This window comes from Notolabrus celidotus, chromosome 11, assembly GCF_009762535.1.
Source record: "Notolabrus celidotus isolate fNotCel1 chromosome 11, fNotCel1.pri, whole genome shotgun sequence".
Classification (NCBI taxonomy): domain Eukaryota; kingdom Metazoa; phylum Chordata; class Actinopteri; order Labriformes; family Labridae; genus Notolabrus; species Notolabrus celidotus.
In genome coordinates, this window is record NC_048282.1 from 3934824 (window position 1) to 3950189 (window position 15366).

General features: G+C 43.2%; 1 long non-coding RNA gene across 1 annotated transcript; it reads left to right on the forward strand.

The window, feature by feature from the left end:
* The first annotated feature begins 14585 nt into the window (after positions 1-14585).
* LOC117821909 lies at positions 14586-15120 on the forward strand. Its single transcript, XR_004633083.1, has 3 exons — positions 14586-14699; positions 14776-14846; positions 15049-15120. It is a non-coding gene; the product is annotated as an uncharacterized LOC117821909 (long non-coding RNA).
* The last annotated feature ends 246 nt before the right edge of the window (positions 15121-15366 follow it).

The window sequence follows — 15366 nt, forward strand, 5'->3', positions numbered from 1 at the left end:
AAAATTATAGAAGGCATGATTAAAAAAAAAAAAAAAAGAAATACTTAAAAAAGAGAAGAAACTCAACACAGTAAAATTAATAAAATAATTAAGAGTGGAAATAAAAGTTAGAAATAAGGTAGAGTTAACGAGATCAGATGAACACAATAAATAAATAAGATGAATAAATACATGTTAAAACAATGGTTTAGATAATAATGATAAAAATAATAATAAGAAATAAAATAATAAAATAATAATAAATAATAAAATAATGATAATGATAATGCAGTCCAGGGCTAAAATAAATTACTCCAAATTAAAAGCTAGATTAAAAAGGTAAGTCTTAAGTTTACTTTTAAAAACACACAGAGAGCTTGCTGTTCTGATGTCCAGAGGCAAAGAGTTCCATAGCCTAGGGCAGGGGTGTCCAAAGTACGGCCCGGGGGCCAATTGCGGCCCAAGGTCCATTTATTTATGGCCCCAAGCTTCCATCTTAAAATGTGTTATTTATAGCATTAATTAATAGCATTAGAAATGAATCACATTCTGAATCATCTGTACATTTGAAGTTTCTTTCAAGCACACACACAAAACTAAAGTCAATCCAGAAGCGTCTCAAAAAGCTTCATATGGACTACTTGTATAAAGCCAAAGCTCTGGGAATTCTGCAAGACGGCAATAAAGAAGAAACACAAGAACTCTTAAAGTTGACAGGTTTTCAAATTAATGTTTTTATCATGATGTGAAAATGTTCTTGATGAACACTAAAAGTTCAAAAGACACAAAAGAGGACACAAGACAAGATCAAAATTATGAAATTGTACAGAAAAGGTCAAATTTGGTGCATAAAAATTGTTCAGAACTCAGGAAAATAATGATTTACTTCTAAAAATGTTGTCTGCTGGTCAGAAAAGTCTTAAAAACAACAGGAAAAAGAAGTGTGGTGAAATCCAGATCGTGATCCTGCCATAGGAAAATAATGAGGTAATATTTTTCCCACATCGCCGACCATTTTCCTCCAGAAGAATATAAAGTTTGCTAATGTATACATGGCTTGTGGATAACTGAGGACTACCTTGTTACTGATTTATTGAGAGAATGTTTAAAATAATTGTTATTAAATAGATATTTCTTATATTACTTTTAGGATTCCTAAGTCTCAGTTGGAGTCACTGGCCCTGAGGTATTCTGACAACATCAAATGTGGCCCTCTTTGAAAAAAGTTTGGACACCCCTGGCCTAGGGGCATAAAAACAGAAAGCTCTCCGGCAAAACAGAAAGCTCAGGCACCGGTGCCTGTGTGAGACACAGGCACCGGTCAAAAGGTTTACTTTGTTATTTGAACCATGCTTTGTAAACATTTGTTTTTATATGTGCTATATAAATAAAGTTATTATTATTATTATTATTATTATTATTATTATTATTATTATTATTATTATTATTATAACAGTTGATCAACACTGCTGTGGAGCTGAAAGGACACCAGATCCAAGGTGTGTCCCTCCATGACACTGATAACAGTCCCTCTTGTTTTGTAGCTTTGGGAAACAGTCTTCTTGTTCATAAATACAGGCTGGCAGGCTCCAAAATTACAGCTTTAAAATGATGACTTCCTCCTGCGCCTGTGTAATTTGAGTTTTACTTTGTTATTTGTTGCCAGGTCAGTGGTGTTAGTTTGTCATTGTGGGCCCTATTGTATATCACCAGGTGACATCAGTGTCAGCAGGTCTGGTTCAATAAAAGGATGAGCTCACGGCTGCACATCACACGACAACACCAGGTTTGTCTATCATTGGGCTCTCTGCTCTCTCTCTCCTTGTTGTGTGCTATCTTGTATCTACATCTTCCATGGTGGTGAACACAGGATGTGAGAAAGGAGAGAAGAGCGTGATGTAATGATTTAAGCCTGTGCTGCTCACCTATCTCACGTGGACCACCTTAAGACCCTCACAGCTAATGAAAAGCGTGTCCTGATAGCCAAGAGAATGACATCACTTACTTCTGTTTTGACTATCTGGACTCCGTGGCCGTGCTGCTGTTCGTGCTGCTGTTCGTGCTGCTGTTCGTGCTGCAGGCTGTGTGTTTGTTTGAAAAAAAGGAACTCGGTGTTTGTCTGTCTCTGTTATGGAAACTTTCTCTTGGTATACTGCAGCGGTCTCTTGTTTAAATATTTTGTTGTGCAGCTACAGCGTAACTAAATAAACCCTCTTTAATCAACTCATCTATTTTTCCATTCAGATGTCAAACTCTTGTTTGCCTCTGACTTGTCACTGAACAGGACTGAGCTTCTGCAGACATGTGAGCGGCCCTGTGAGGCAGTAATACACTCCTGTAAACAAATTAGACGGATGAATGAAAAGGAGACGGACGATTTTGCTGTTCGTAGCTGCTAACCACTAATGGTGCAAAGAACGATGTAAAGATACGTATCCAATTCGAGACATTTACAGGCAACCAGCTGTGACTGCAGGAAATGATTGCTTCCATCCAAGAAGCAGTTTGGCAGACGGAGCTTTCTCTAAAAAGATTCTGTACAGATTACTTTCATAGTGTGACAAGCAGCGTTAGAGGGACTGGAGGAGGGATCTCTGCCAGCTGTTTCCCACTGTTTCAAGTATTTAAAATCCACTACCCTAACTGGTTGCAGATACAAGTTATTGATCCTCTCATTTAAAGCTCCAGTGAGGAGTTTTCACTGCTATGGAAACAGACTGATGTGAATATTGATAACACTTTATGACCACAAAATAAAAGAAGAACATTAATATAAAGACGGACTTTTCTGATATACAGTCATGTCTGTTTCAATACCACACCCTCCTTTGAAAAAATACCATCCAAAACTACCTCTGAATTAAAGTTCAACCTGCAATCAAAATAAAATCTAGTGAAAATATCCATCACCCCATTCTTCTCAGCATGTCTGTGTGCTCTGCAGTTTTCTTTGTGTTTGAGATCAGGTAGTCCTCAGAGAATCAGTAAGCACTTAATCGTAGGCTTCAGCTCTTCGTAGCTGTTCTCTGCAGTCATAAGCATTGAGTCCTGTGTGACTGTAGAAGCAGGTAAGACCCTTAAAAGCCCACTGTTACTGTCTGCACCTGCACCTGCACCTGTCTGCTATGTTGTTTCCTCTCTGCAGGTTTATCAGGTAAAACCATTTCACAGTGACTTTATTTCACCTTTCACCCACAGTGAGACGTGTCGCAGCTCGCAGAAGAAACACCTTTAAATATTTCATGAGAGAGGGTATCAGCCTGATATCAGGGAGAGTTGCCTTTAACCAGTGTTCATTTTTGTTCATGGATATTATAACCATAAACATTCAATCATTTTTTATTGACAGAGACGAGATGTTGACGAGCCAAAAATACATCGATATAAAACCCTGACTGAGGTAAGTTTTGCTTTCTGAAAGGAGATGAGACAGGACTAAAAAGTTACGTGTAGGATGTTAGACATTAAAAATCCATGATACTTTGCCCCACTGAGCATCTGCTCTGTCAAAATACAAGCAATGCATTCTTGTTTGAATGAATTGAGTGGATGCAGTGTTCATTTATGCCCAATGTCAGTGTCCACACCAAGCGTGCCGGATACGGCCCTGGTGGTGAGGCTTTCAGCAGTGTGACTGCCCCCTGGTGGCTGGCTGCAGTATAGGTCAAAAAATCCATTGCAGTCAAACTTTAAAAAATAAATACACGTCGTACGAATGTTTCTCACATCCGTATGCTGTGGTGATATGTAGTTAGTATTTGACTGTTTTGTGTCCAAGGCCTCTTTTTCCTGAAAAGTTTCTTTTTCGTTAGTTATTAGAGTTTAAAAAACTGGGTTTTACTTCCGGGTTTCCTTTGATTCACAGCCGCCGTAGAACGAAACTTCAAAGGACACACAGCGTCTTGTGACATTATGCTGTAGGGCAGAGCTTATTACAAAGGCTTCACAGGCTCTGGCTGCACAATGGCTGTGCCCAGGAGAGGGATTTTTTGGCTTCAGAACTGTACAACGGGAAGAGGCGGAGCAACGCTGTCCATTTTTATATACAGTCTATGGTCCACACCCACACACTCACTGACTCTGAGGCGCGTTCCTGTTAATTCCGTGAGGGTGTAGGGCTGTCCCAATATCAAATCTTCAAGTGTGTGAGGGATCTCTCACAGACTTTTTGAGCCCTTTATGCCCCCTTTCTGTAAGTGGGCATGTTACGGCTGGCTCGAATGCCGAACATAGTAAGGGACACAACACAAAAGGGTTAAGTTAGTTAATGGTATTTTATTGTAAACCAAACATAAATTAACCTGAAAACTGGAAACAAACCACTGAGTGCTGCTGCTGCTGTGAGAGGAGAGAGAGAGTGAGACTCCAGCTGATTGCCCTCAGCTGCCGGTAATCACAGGTGATCACCACAGGAAGCTGCAGACACAAAACAAGACAGAACCCTGACGTAACACTCCCCCCCCCATAAAGATGACACCCCTGTGACATCACTCAAAAACACGTGACAGGGCATCAGCAACAACATTGTCTTTTCCTTTCTTGTGGTGAATCTAGATTGTAGTTCTGTGCAAATTTGTTACATCCCGGCCCTGTGGGGCTAACAATTATCCAACACATGAACCATAGAAACCACAAAACACCTTTTAAAACTTAACAAAAGGGAATTTAAAGGTGACATCACGCTTTTTTCATCAATATATATTGGTCTAAGAGGTCCCCAAAACATGTCTTTAAAGTTAATGCTCAAAAAAACACTTTGAAATCAGATTTTGGTCTGCCTGAAAAGCCCTCTTCTTCAGTCCTCCTCAGAACACTCTGTTTTCTCTCTGACCACGCCCCCTCAGGAAGTGGATGTGCCTCGGCTCTCCAGCACGTTGATCTAATGTTTACATGTTGGCTGAATATACACGGCTGCTCAGAGATCACGTTACTTCAACCCTCTGAATCTGATCCTGACGGAGAGGCGCCTGTAGCAGGACCTTTCTGAACGATTGGTCATAGATTTAGTGTTTCTTGTTGTTTTATTTATCAGTATGTAGACGTGTGTCTTGGTACACAGCTACGAACATGTAGCTATGTGGCTATGCTAACTAGCGCTAGCACTTATCCATGATAAATAAAAATCATCCACTAGATCTTCAAATCTGCAGACGTGGGGAGTAAAACCGACCTCTGCCAGAAAGGCAGCGGGACCTTTCTGAAGGATTGGTCACAGATTCTGTGTTTCTTGTTGTTTTATTTGTCAGTATGTCGACGTGTGTCTTGGTACACAGCTACAGCTACAGCTACAGTTACAGCTACAGCTACAGCTATGAACATATAGCTATGTGGCTATGCTAATTAGCGCTAGCACTTATCCATGACAAATAAAAATCATCCACTAGATCTTCAAATCTGCAGATGTGGGGCGTAAAACCGACCTTTGTGTTTATTAAGACAGCCTACAACTAGCATGCCTCCCTCCTAAGCTCCTTGTTAGCACACATTTGTGCAGGTAATGAAAAACGGAGGAGGGATTCAGTATTATTTTATACAGTCTATGGGCTGAACAAGCTCCGAGCTCTGACTCCGTGACAGACCGGATATTGTTGTGACGTAACAAAAACACGGAAGTCTGAAACGGCTCGTTTCACACACATTTACAGAAAGGTGGAGAAATCAGAACAGGGGCAGAATGGATTTTTTTCATTCTCGGGGGGTTTGTAGACATGCCAGGGACGCATATTTCAGGTAAAGAACCATTAAAAAGTCAATTTTGCATGATATGTCACCTTTAAGAGTTCTTGTGTTTCTTCTTTAGTGCCGTCTTGAAGAATCCCCAGAGCTTTGGCTTTTATAAAAGTAGTCCATGTGAAGCTTTTTGAGACATTTCTGGATTGACTTTAGTTTTGTTTGTGCACTTGAAAGAATCTGCAAGTGTACAGATGATTCAGAAGGTGATTAAGTTATGTGCTATAAATAACTCAATTTAAGATGGAAGCTTGGGGCCATAAATAAATGGACCTCGGGCCGCAATTGGCCCCTGGGCTGTACTTTGGACACGCCTGCTCTACATCTTTAACTTTGTTTCTCTGGTTTTCGTTTGTCAAGTTGGCTCGTAACCTTGTATGACATCAGTCGCCTGAGAAGCATTCTTAAAGCAGTAAATAGAAAAAATATGAGTTTCCATAAATAAAAGCTGTCATGCTTTGATGCTTTGTCCAACTCTGATAGACGTTGTACTTAAATAACATTTCCTTCGCTTTAAACTCTAAAAGTTGACTCGACTTTAAATGTAAATACTTTTATTGGCATGCAAGCTGAAGTGTTGTTTGGTTTGTTGTGGTTTTCTTTGCCTCTGCTCTGACCCTCACACACATTTTTAATCTTAAGCCAGCACAGCAGATAACTTCTTGTCCAAGCTAAGACTTTATTTAATTTAAATCCTGCAGCTGTGGGTTAATCCATACATGGCTTTATCTGCGTGTTGTGCCTTTATCATGCCTCTGATTTATTTTGTGTTCCTGCTCTGTCTCTCCGTCTCAGCACTTCTGCTTGTGTTTACAGTGAGTGTGTCTGCAGACCCCGGCCTTTGTCTGAGTGTGTACATACACTCACGGGAGATATCTGGGACACTGGCCAGCACGTCACTGGTCCTGTGTGTGTGTGTGTGTGTGTGTGTGTGCATTAAAACAGAAGTAAACGGCCATGACTCTCATCAGTCTCTGCAGGGCCCTTACATAAGCCTATTTAGCCTCCTAAAGGGATCCTCACCTTCCTCCTCGTCTTCCCTCCCTCCGTTTTTCCTCTCTCTTGATTCAGTAACCCGCCCACTCATCCCTTTAGCACGCAGACTTCAGCAAAGGGTTTTACCCATGCTTAAGGGTTTTTTGGCCCAGGCTTTAATCATGTCTGGCACAAGTTCACAGTCTGGAACAATGGTGGTATCTATTCCACATCCTATATCGAACAGTCTCTCCTCCTCTGTCTCTCCGCTCTGCGTCTCTTTTTCTGTCTCAATCTCTCATCCGATCCGATCCGATCCTGGCATCCGTCTAAATCTCTAATCTGATCCGTCTGGCATCCGTTCTCCCCCCTTTAGGTCACTTTCTTATCCCATATGCACACATTCAAGTCCTCTCATCCTCCACCGATCCCCATTCATCCCACCCTTCCCTCCATCCCTTCACTGTTTATACCCAGTATCTACCTTCCTCCTCTCCCTCCAGCACTTAGACTCAATCCCCCCATCCAGATGCTCCCTGTTTACCCTCTTTGTTTTTTGGGGATCACTTGAATCCCTGATCATGCCTATTCAGAACTAACGTATTGTCTATGATGTATATATTCCATTTTGGGATGCACGTGATCATCTCCGTTTGTCTTCAGTACTTAGTTCCTACCTTTCCCAAGACAGAGTTTACCTTTCCTCACACACTCTATTTATCCGTCTGTTTAAAATTCATGTTAGCTCGTGTGGCAGCAGCAGCGAGGTAACAGGACTTTAAGATAAGATCACTGTGTCAGAAGGTAACAGGACTTTAAGATGATCACTGTGTCAGAAGGTAACAGGACTTTAAGATGATCACTGTGTCAGAAGGTAACAGGACTTTAAGATGATCACTGTGTCAGAAGGTAACAGGACTTTAAGATGATCACTGTGTCAGAAGGTAACAGGACAACAAAATAGAGCAACATTATTGTTATTACTGTTGTCTTAAATTGGGGAGTCTTCTCAATCAAACCAGCACTCCACAAGGTTTATATATTAACTTGATAGTATACCATGGTTTCCTTTAAATTCAAGGTTATTGCCCTATGAGGGAGGGAAACATGAAAAAGAGGCGCTGCTTGACTAGTCTGCCTGTCTTTGTATCCAACATGCTTTACCCACTGAAACAGTTGCTTGCTTCTTTGGGTGCTGTTCTGTGGGTAAAATACTGCAACACAATAAAATAGCTGTCTCTGCATTTAATACTAGTGCATTGGTTGCACTGTTGTTTCTGAAGCGGCTTACTTTTCAAAGTGTGTCTTATGCACCAAATCTTACTGTAAATCATGTAAAACACATTTTTTTGAAATTGCATTCCAAATCCAAGGTTGCCTTAAGTCTCTATACCAGTCAGTTTGGTGGACTGCTATGTTACATGTTGTAGCTGACCATTCAGTGGGCATAGAATTTGACCAGAGATCTCTGTTCCTCTGTACAATCTGTTTTTCAAAACAGGACTCCATGATTATGATTTGAAAACTGAAGATGCAACAAATAGAGTTTTAAGATAATTAAATAAGTAACTTGTGGTTAGACTTTCAGAATCAGCCAGCTATATACATTTGATACCTTTTATTTAAGAGAGGAGAGGACAGTGGATAGAGCAGTTGAAAGGGATGACATGCTGGAGGGGGGATGCAGGCTGGAACCCAGGCCGCCTACTATATGGGCTCGCAAATTAACCGCTTGGCCAAATCAGCACCCAGCATTTGATACTTTAGTATAGTTTTAGCATTTTAATCCACCTCACTAGCAAACATACATACAACAAAAAAACAAACAAAACAAAATTCAAATCATATCACACACACACAGTTCAGGTTTGGCAGGGCCTTAGTGTTTGGCTCGGCCCTACTCGTTGGGGGTCCATCGGGGCTGGGTGGGTGGCTGGTGTCCCTGTCAGCCTCCGTCCCCCTGCTGCCCCCTCCCCTGTGGGGGCCTGGTCCGCGGCTGCCCTCGGGGCCGGGTTTCCCGGGGTTCCCTCGCGGTCCTCTTTGGGGGGTGGGGTGGCGCGCAGCCATTGGGGTGTCCCTCCATGCCCCCGCGGCCTGGTCCATCAGTCGCAGGGCGTGGGTGGGGGGTGTGGCTGGGGGGAGTGGTCAGGCCGTCAGGGAGGGGCGGGGGGGATTGGCCCTGCCGCCTCTGCCCTCCCCCCGCTCCGGCGCGCCGGTTGGCGGGCTCTGGTCCTGCCCGTCTGCCTGGCTGTCTGCTCCTGGTGCCGGGCCCCCTCGGCCCTGGTGGCTCCTTTGGCTCCGTCTTGGGGGGCTGTGGGGGCGGTGTTGTGGGGGTGTCCCTTGGGGGGGCTGCGGGATCTCTCCCCCCTCGCCCCCCTTTCCTCCTACTGGTTGACCTGGGGGTCCCCTGGGTGCTCCGGCGGTACCTGTTTGCTTCCGGTCTGGGTCCTTGGCTTGTCCCCTGGCCTGGGTCTCCCGCGCAAGTTTGGGTCCTTCAGTCTAACTGCTCTCGCGGCCCGGGTGCCGGGCCGTACTGCTCGGCTGATCTGACCCAAGTGGTTTCATCTGCACCAGTGGTGGTCTCGTTACACAAATAGAACACAGCACGGCGGCAACCCTCTGCGACCCAAGCTTCAGTAATGATTGTGGACACTAAGGGTTGCTTAATCATTAGTATCACCCCACGGATTTTTTTTGGCATCATGGTGAGATGGTCCCTCTCCATCTAAGTGTGTTAGGTCTCTCTCTCCTTCTCTTTCCCTGTCCCTTTGTATATCCTTATGTAATCTTTCTTTCACTTTCTCTTATTTTTTTTATTTTTTTTGGCCCACCTAGGTGTGCACGCCCTCTTTTACAGAACATGATATTAGCTGCCAATAAAAGATAGGCCAGAGTTCTAAGAGGGATGGTGATGGTTGCATGCACACAGTCACAAGCACAGAAGAAAAAGGTTTTCTTTCTTTTCTTTTGCTGCAAGAATAAATTGCATTAATATTTGACAGTTTGTGACAAACATGACACAAACCAGAAATATATATGCAGACAAGAGAAAAGGATAAATAAAAGAAAAGAAAGAAAAAAAAAAAAAAAAAAAGTATAGTTTTAGCATGGGACAGTATCAGTATGTGTTTAAAGTTGTGAGGCAGTCCTAGTTTAGTCATGTTTAAGCTCCAAAAATACTCAGTTTGAAGGGAGGAGATTCATGTTGTGGTTTATGTACTGTATGTATTAAGGTACTTAGGTTAGTGATGCAATTAGCATATGCAAGTTACATAACTTATACATGTTATGTAACAACACTCCAAGTCAACCTTAATTATTAGTCTCAAGCAGGAATCAGAAACTGCCGCCTGTATGGAAGCTCTTCAATTGTCTACTCTGTTATTGCACCTGACTGCTGCCTCAGACAGATTTCAGCGTACCTCATGATGAATAGAAAGACGATTCAAGAGGAATCATTGGTTTTACCTGGTACCAAATAACATGACCATAGCTGTTTTTTGTCTCCCTTTGGGGATACAGATTTTGAGGTCAGTATTTGAGTTCTGATGCAGGTTTGAAACAAAGAACACCCTTTCTGCTGGATCTGTGGCTGCACCTAAGAGCACATATTCCCTTCATGATCCTTCATGCAGTGAAATGTAGAAGTAACCTTTGAGATATGCTCTCAAGGGATCATGTATGATTAAACACATATTTGTGTGAGGACTGCATACTGGGAATTAACTGGTGCATGTCTCAAACTAGTCTGAAATACAAAGTCTTCCTTTTTTTCATGGTTCACATTACTCTTAATGAAAAAAACAAGGGAATGTTTATTGTTTGGAAATTGAGTAATCTTGTGAGACGTATCCAGAAATGCTAAACTCATTATGAAGATGAAATTTCAGGGAACTGGCCTAAACTGGAACAATAAGAAACCCAGAGGGGGAGCAGAGAGTGTAATCAAGCTTCAACAAAAAATCTGAGTGAATATAAACATCCACAACTCTTAAAAAACTCATTATTATTTTAGAGGTCAGAGCATTTCTCAGGACTGCGTGGGCGTGGCCTAACTCTTTGATTGACAGGTCAGCCGTTTGTATGGCGTTAGATTTAAGTCAAACTAGCGAGCTTGTAAAAACATTTACACGAGCAGATAATAATATTTCACACGCAGTGAGCCGGTCCTGGGGAAAGTTAGTGAACCGGTCCTGGGGAAAGTTAGTGAGCCGGTCCTGGGGAAAGTTAGTGAGCCGGTCCTGGGGAAAGTTAGTGAACCAGTCCTGGGGAAAGTTAGTGAACTGGTCCTGAGGAAAGTTAGTGAACCGGTCCTGAGGAAAGTTAGTGAACCGGTCCTGGGTAAAGTTAGTGAGCCGGTCCTGGGGAAAGTTAGTGAACCGGTCCTGGGAAAAGTTAGTGAACCGGTCCTGAGGAAAGTTAGTGAACCGGTCCTGAGGAAAGTTTGTGAACTGGTCCTGGGGAAAGTCAGTGAACCGGTCCTGAGGAAAGTTAGTGAGCCGGTTCTGGGAAAAGTTAGTGAACTGGTTTTGGGGAAAGTTAGTGAACCAGTCCTGGGGAAAGTTAGTGAACCGGTTCTGGGAAAAGTTAGTGAACTGGTTTTGGGGAAAGTTAGCGAACAGGTCCTGGGGAAAGTTAGTGGACCCTTCCTGGGGAAAGTTAATGAACTGGTCCTGGGGAGAGTTAGTGTACTGGACCTGAGAAAAGTTAGTGAACCGGTCCTGGGGAAAGTTAGTGGACTGGTCCTGAGGAAAGTTAGTGAACCGGTCCTGGGGATAGTTAGTGAACCGGTCCTGGGGAAAGTTAGTGGACCCTTCCTGGGGAAAGTTAGTGAACCGGTCCTGGGGAAAGTTAGTGAACCGGTCTTGGGGAAAGTTAGAGTACTGGACCTGAGAAAAGTTAGTGAACCGGTCCTGGGGAAGGTCAGTGGACCGGTCCTGGTAGAAGTTAGTGATCCAGTCCTGGGGAAAGTTAGTGAACCGGTCCTGAGGAAAGTTAGTGAACCGGTCCTAGGTATAGTTAGTGGACTGGTCCTGAGGAAAGTTAGTGAACCGGTCCTAGGTATAGTTAGTGGACTTGTCCTGAGGAAAGTTAGTGAACCGGTCCTGGGGATAGTTAGTGGACTGGTCCTGAGGAAAGTTAGTGAACCGTTCCTGGGGATAGTTAGTGGACTGGTCCTGAGGAAAGTTAGTGAACTGGTCCTGGGGATAGTTAGTGGACTGGTCCTGAGGAAAGTTAGTGAACCGGTCCTGGGGAAAGTTAGTGAACTGGTCTTGAGGAAAGTTAGTGGACCCTTCCTGGGGAGAGTTAGTGAACCGGTCCTGGGGAAAGTTAGTGGACTGGTCCTGAGGAAAGTTAGTGAACCGGTCCTGGGGATAGTTAGTGAACCGGTCCTGGGGAAAGTTAGTGGACCCTTCCTGGGGAAAGTTAGTGAACCGGTCCTGGGGAAAGTTAGTGAACCGGTCTTGGGGAAAGTTAGTGTACTGGACCTGAGAAAAGTTAGTGAACCGGTCCTGGGGAAGGTCAGTGGACCGGTCCTGGTAGAAGTTAGTGATCCAGTCCTGGGGAAAGTTAGTGAACCGGTCCTGGGGAAAGTTAGTGAACTGGTCCTGGAGAAAGTTAGTGTAGCGGTACTGAAGGACTTGAGCCCCTATGCAGGACTGCTTTAGCTACTCGGCCGCAGCTCAACTCAACCGCGTCTCAAAGTTTCCCCAAATCCACCGCAGTTATGAAAATAGAAGAATGACAACAAGCTTTCATCTTCAGCGGTGGATGTGCAGACAGGGACACACGAGCACAGCGGAGGGGAGCTGAGGGGAGACGTCAGGAGACGCTCTGAGCAGGAGCGGAGTAGTTTTTTGAACATGTGTGTACATGACTCAGTGTTTCATTTCTGTTTGGTCGGATATCTATTACTTAATAAATATCAGGTTAAACCAGCCCCCTTAAAACTCAGTGTGAAAACATGTTAAAAAACGTAATTGAACATATTTTAAAATGGATCGAAGTTGAGTTCTAATACTACATAGTTTTTAATATTTACATATGGTCTGAAATATCATAGGTAGAATGTTTTTGTTGATTTGGGTTACCAGAGGCTTTAATACTGCAGGGCAGTGACTCTGAGCACTACTCTTCTTACTGGGAGAATGTTTCCAAATCCCAAAAATATTCCATTCCAAAGATTTCATTTTGCTCGTAGGTTTGAAGGGGATTTGCCTTTTATCTTCAAACTTCAATACACAGTCGACCGCACACCCTTTTCTTCCCATGCTTGAAGTTTGCTTCTTCCTGTCTCATTCTTTTTTGAATTAAACAGACCAACCCATGTGCACAAACACACATCCATTTTTTAACTGGAATAAATGGGTACACCGTGAACTCTGTGTGCAGGAGGGGTGTGTGTGTGTGTGGAGATAAAGTAGGGAAGAGACTGATATGAAAAAAGCATGGATGATAATAGGAACAGACAGAACAGAGAGCGAGGGACGAGAGCCAAGGACAGGACACAGAGAGGGAGCATGCAGGAGAAAGTGATATAAGAAAAGACAGAGCACAGAGGGACTGATAAAAGCCAAGGACAGGACAGAGGAGAAGAGGAGGAGGGGAGGAGGAGGAGAGGAGGAGGGGAAGAGGAAGGAGAATAAAAATAATGTGTTTAAAGCAAGAGGGAGCTGGGTGCGTCACATATGTGTTTGTGTTTCATTCTTTACATGTAAATGTAATCCAGCACTGTGTACACTTTGAGTTTCAGAATGTGTTCACGTGTTTAAATTTACAAAAGCAGATTATGTTGAACCAGAGAGAGAGAGAGAGAGAGAGAGAGAGAGAGAGAGAGAGAGAGAGTGTGTTTCTTTGTTTTTATCTGTTAGAGTGAGAGACACTTTGTCTGACTGCCTTCAAGGTTTCAAGGTGTGGGGCTGTTGTGTCGTTCCACCTATCAGCATTTAAGTGTCCTTGAGAAACACTGAAATACAGACAGACACATACACACACACACATGCACACACTCCGTCACACAGCCATGAACATATTTGTGTCCATGTATTGAAGTAAAGTGACATTTACTTCAGTTGTAAAATGAAACGAAGCGTGACGACACAAAGGATGGGGAGTGTATAAAGATGTATAACACACACGCACACAAAGACAATTTGGTTTTGACAGTGGGGAAAATTGAAGCATAGCATCAGACACACACACCTACACACGCACAGCTTTACACACACACACACACACACACACCCGTGTTTCCCACAGTGCAGTGTGAGTGTATTTGGTCTGCAAGCGCCAGGCTTATCTGTCCATTGTGTCATAACAGCTCTGTGGTATGTGGGGTAGATACATGTATACATACACACTCACACACACACACACTCACACACATGTAGAAACGCTTTGGCTCTGATCCTTTAAAAAGGTCAACACGGCCTCTTACAGGAAGTAATATTACTGCAACAGATAGCCTCACCTGACACCATCAGGGGATGTTCAATCAGCAACACAAATGGACACACGGTTACATAGTGTTTACGTTTTTGTGTCTATTATATTTCCAACTAGGGATGTCAACAATTAATCGAGTATCGATTAGGTCATATTTCTATGAGGTACTTATCAATTGTTAGGGATCTGGGGTCCGTTTCACAAAGCAGGTTCAATAAAACTCTGAGTCTAACCCTGAACTCTAGTTGATCTACTCTGAGATAGGAAACTCTGTGTTTTCGGTTCCACAAGGGCTGATTTGAGTTAGTTAAATCAACTTGGAGTAGTTTCACCTGGGGTTAAGTGCGTGCACCACAACTTTAAAAAGACAGCATCAATGGAGCCCCAATTCAACGAGTCACCATGGCAAAGGAGAAGAAGAGGGTGGCATTTTTCACCCCACTGGAACTGGACATCCTTATTCGCTCATATGGCGAGTTTGAGCATGTTTTTTTTTTTAAATGCAACACCGCTGCAGGTGCCAAACAGAGGGAGACGGCATGGGAGAACATTGCGGCTCGGGTCAATGCGTACTTTTAAATGTAGTCCTTTGCAATCACAGGGGGAAACTGCTTGAATGGTAGCCTATTAATTTATTTCATTTAGGTGCAATCACGCGGGGGAGAAGCGAACCTGGCAGCAGCTTAAGATGAAATATAAAAACATTGTTCAAACAGGTAAGACCTCGGCATAATATCATGGGGGTACCTCATTTTGATCATGTTTTACATTGTAAAGTAAATATTAAGTGGCTGTTTGACTTTGCAGTTGTTTTATCCCCAACATAATGCTGTTTTCACACACATGCATGTATTTTCATCTATATCATGTTCTGTTAAATAATTAAGCCTATTTAAATTAACACAGACTTCTACTCAGCCAACAGAAAGAAAGCAGATGCCCGTAAAACGGGTGGCGGCCGAGCACCGCCACCTCTAACGGAGGCAGAGGCGCTGGCCCTGAGGGAATCCCTGGAGGGAGCTCATCCTCTGAGCCCACCCCCCAAGACACAAGTGCCTTTATAACATGTAATATCCCTAGACCTATATATCTTTTTTTAAGCCTATTCATACAAATATTTATTTCCCTTTCATGTCTTTTTTTTTTTCTCCCAACAGATTCTGATGTTGCTATCTGCCTGGTGGAGCCCCCTCACGCCACAACAGACCTTGTAACTGTAAGTAGGCAATACTCCAA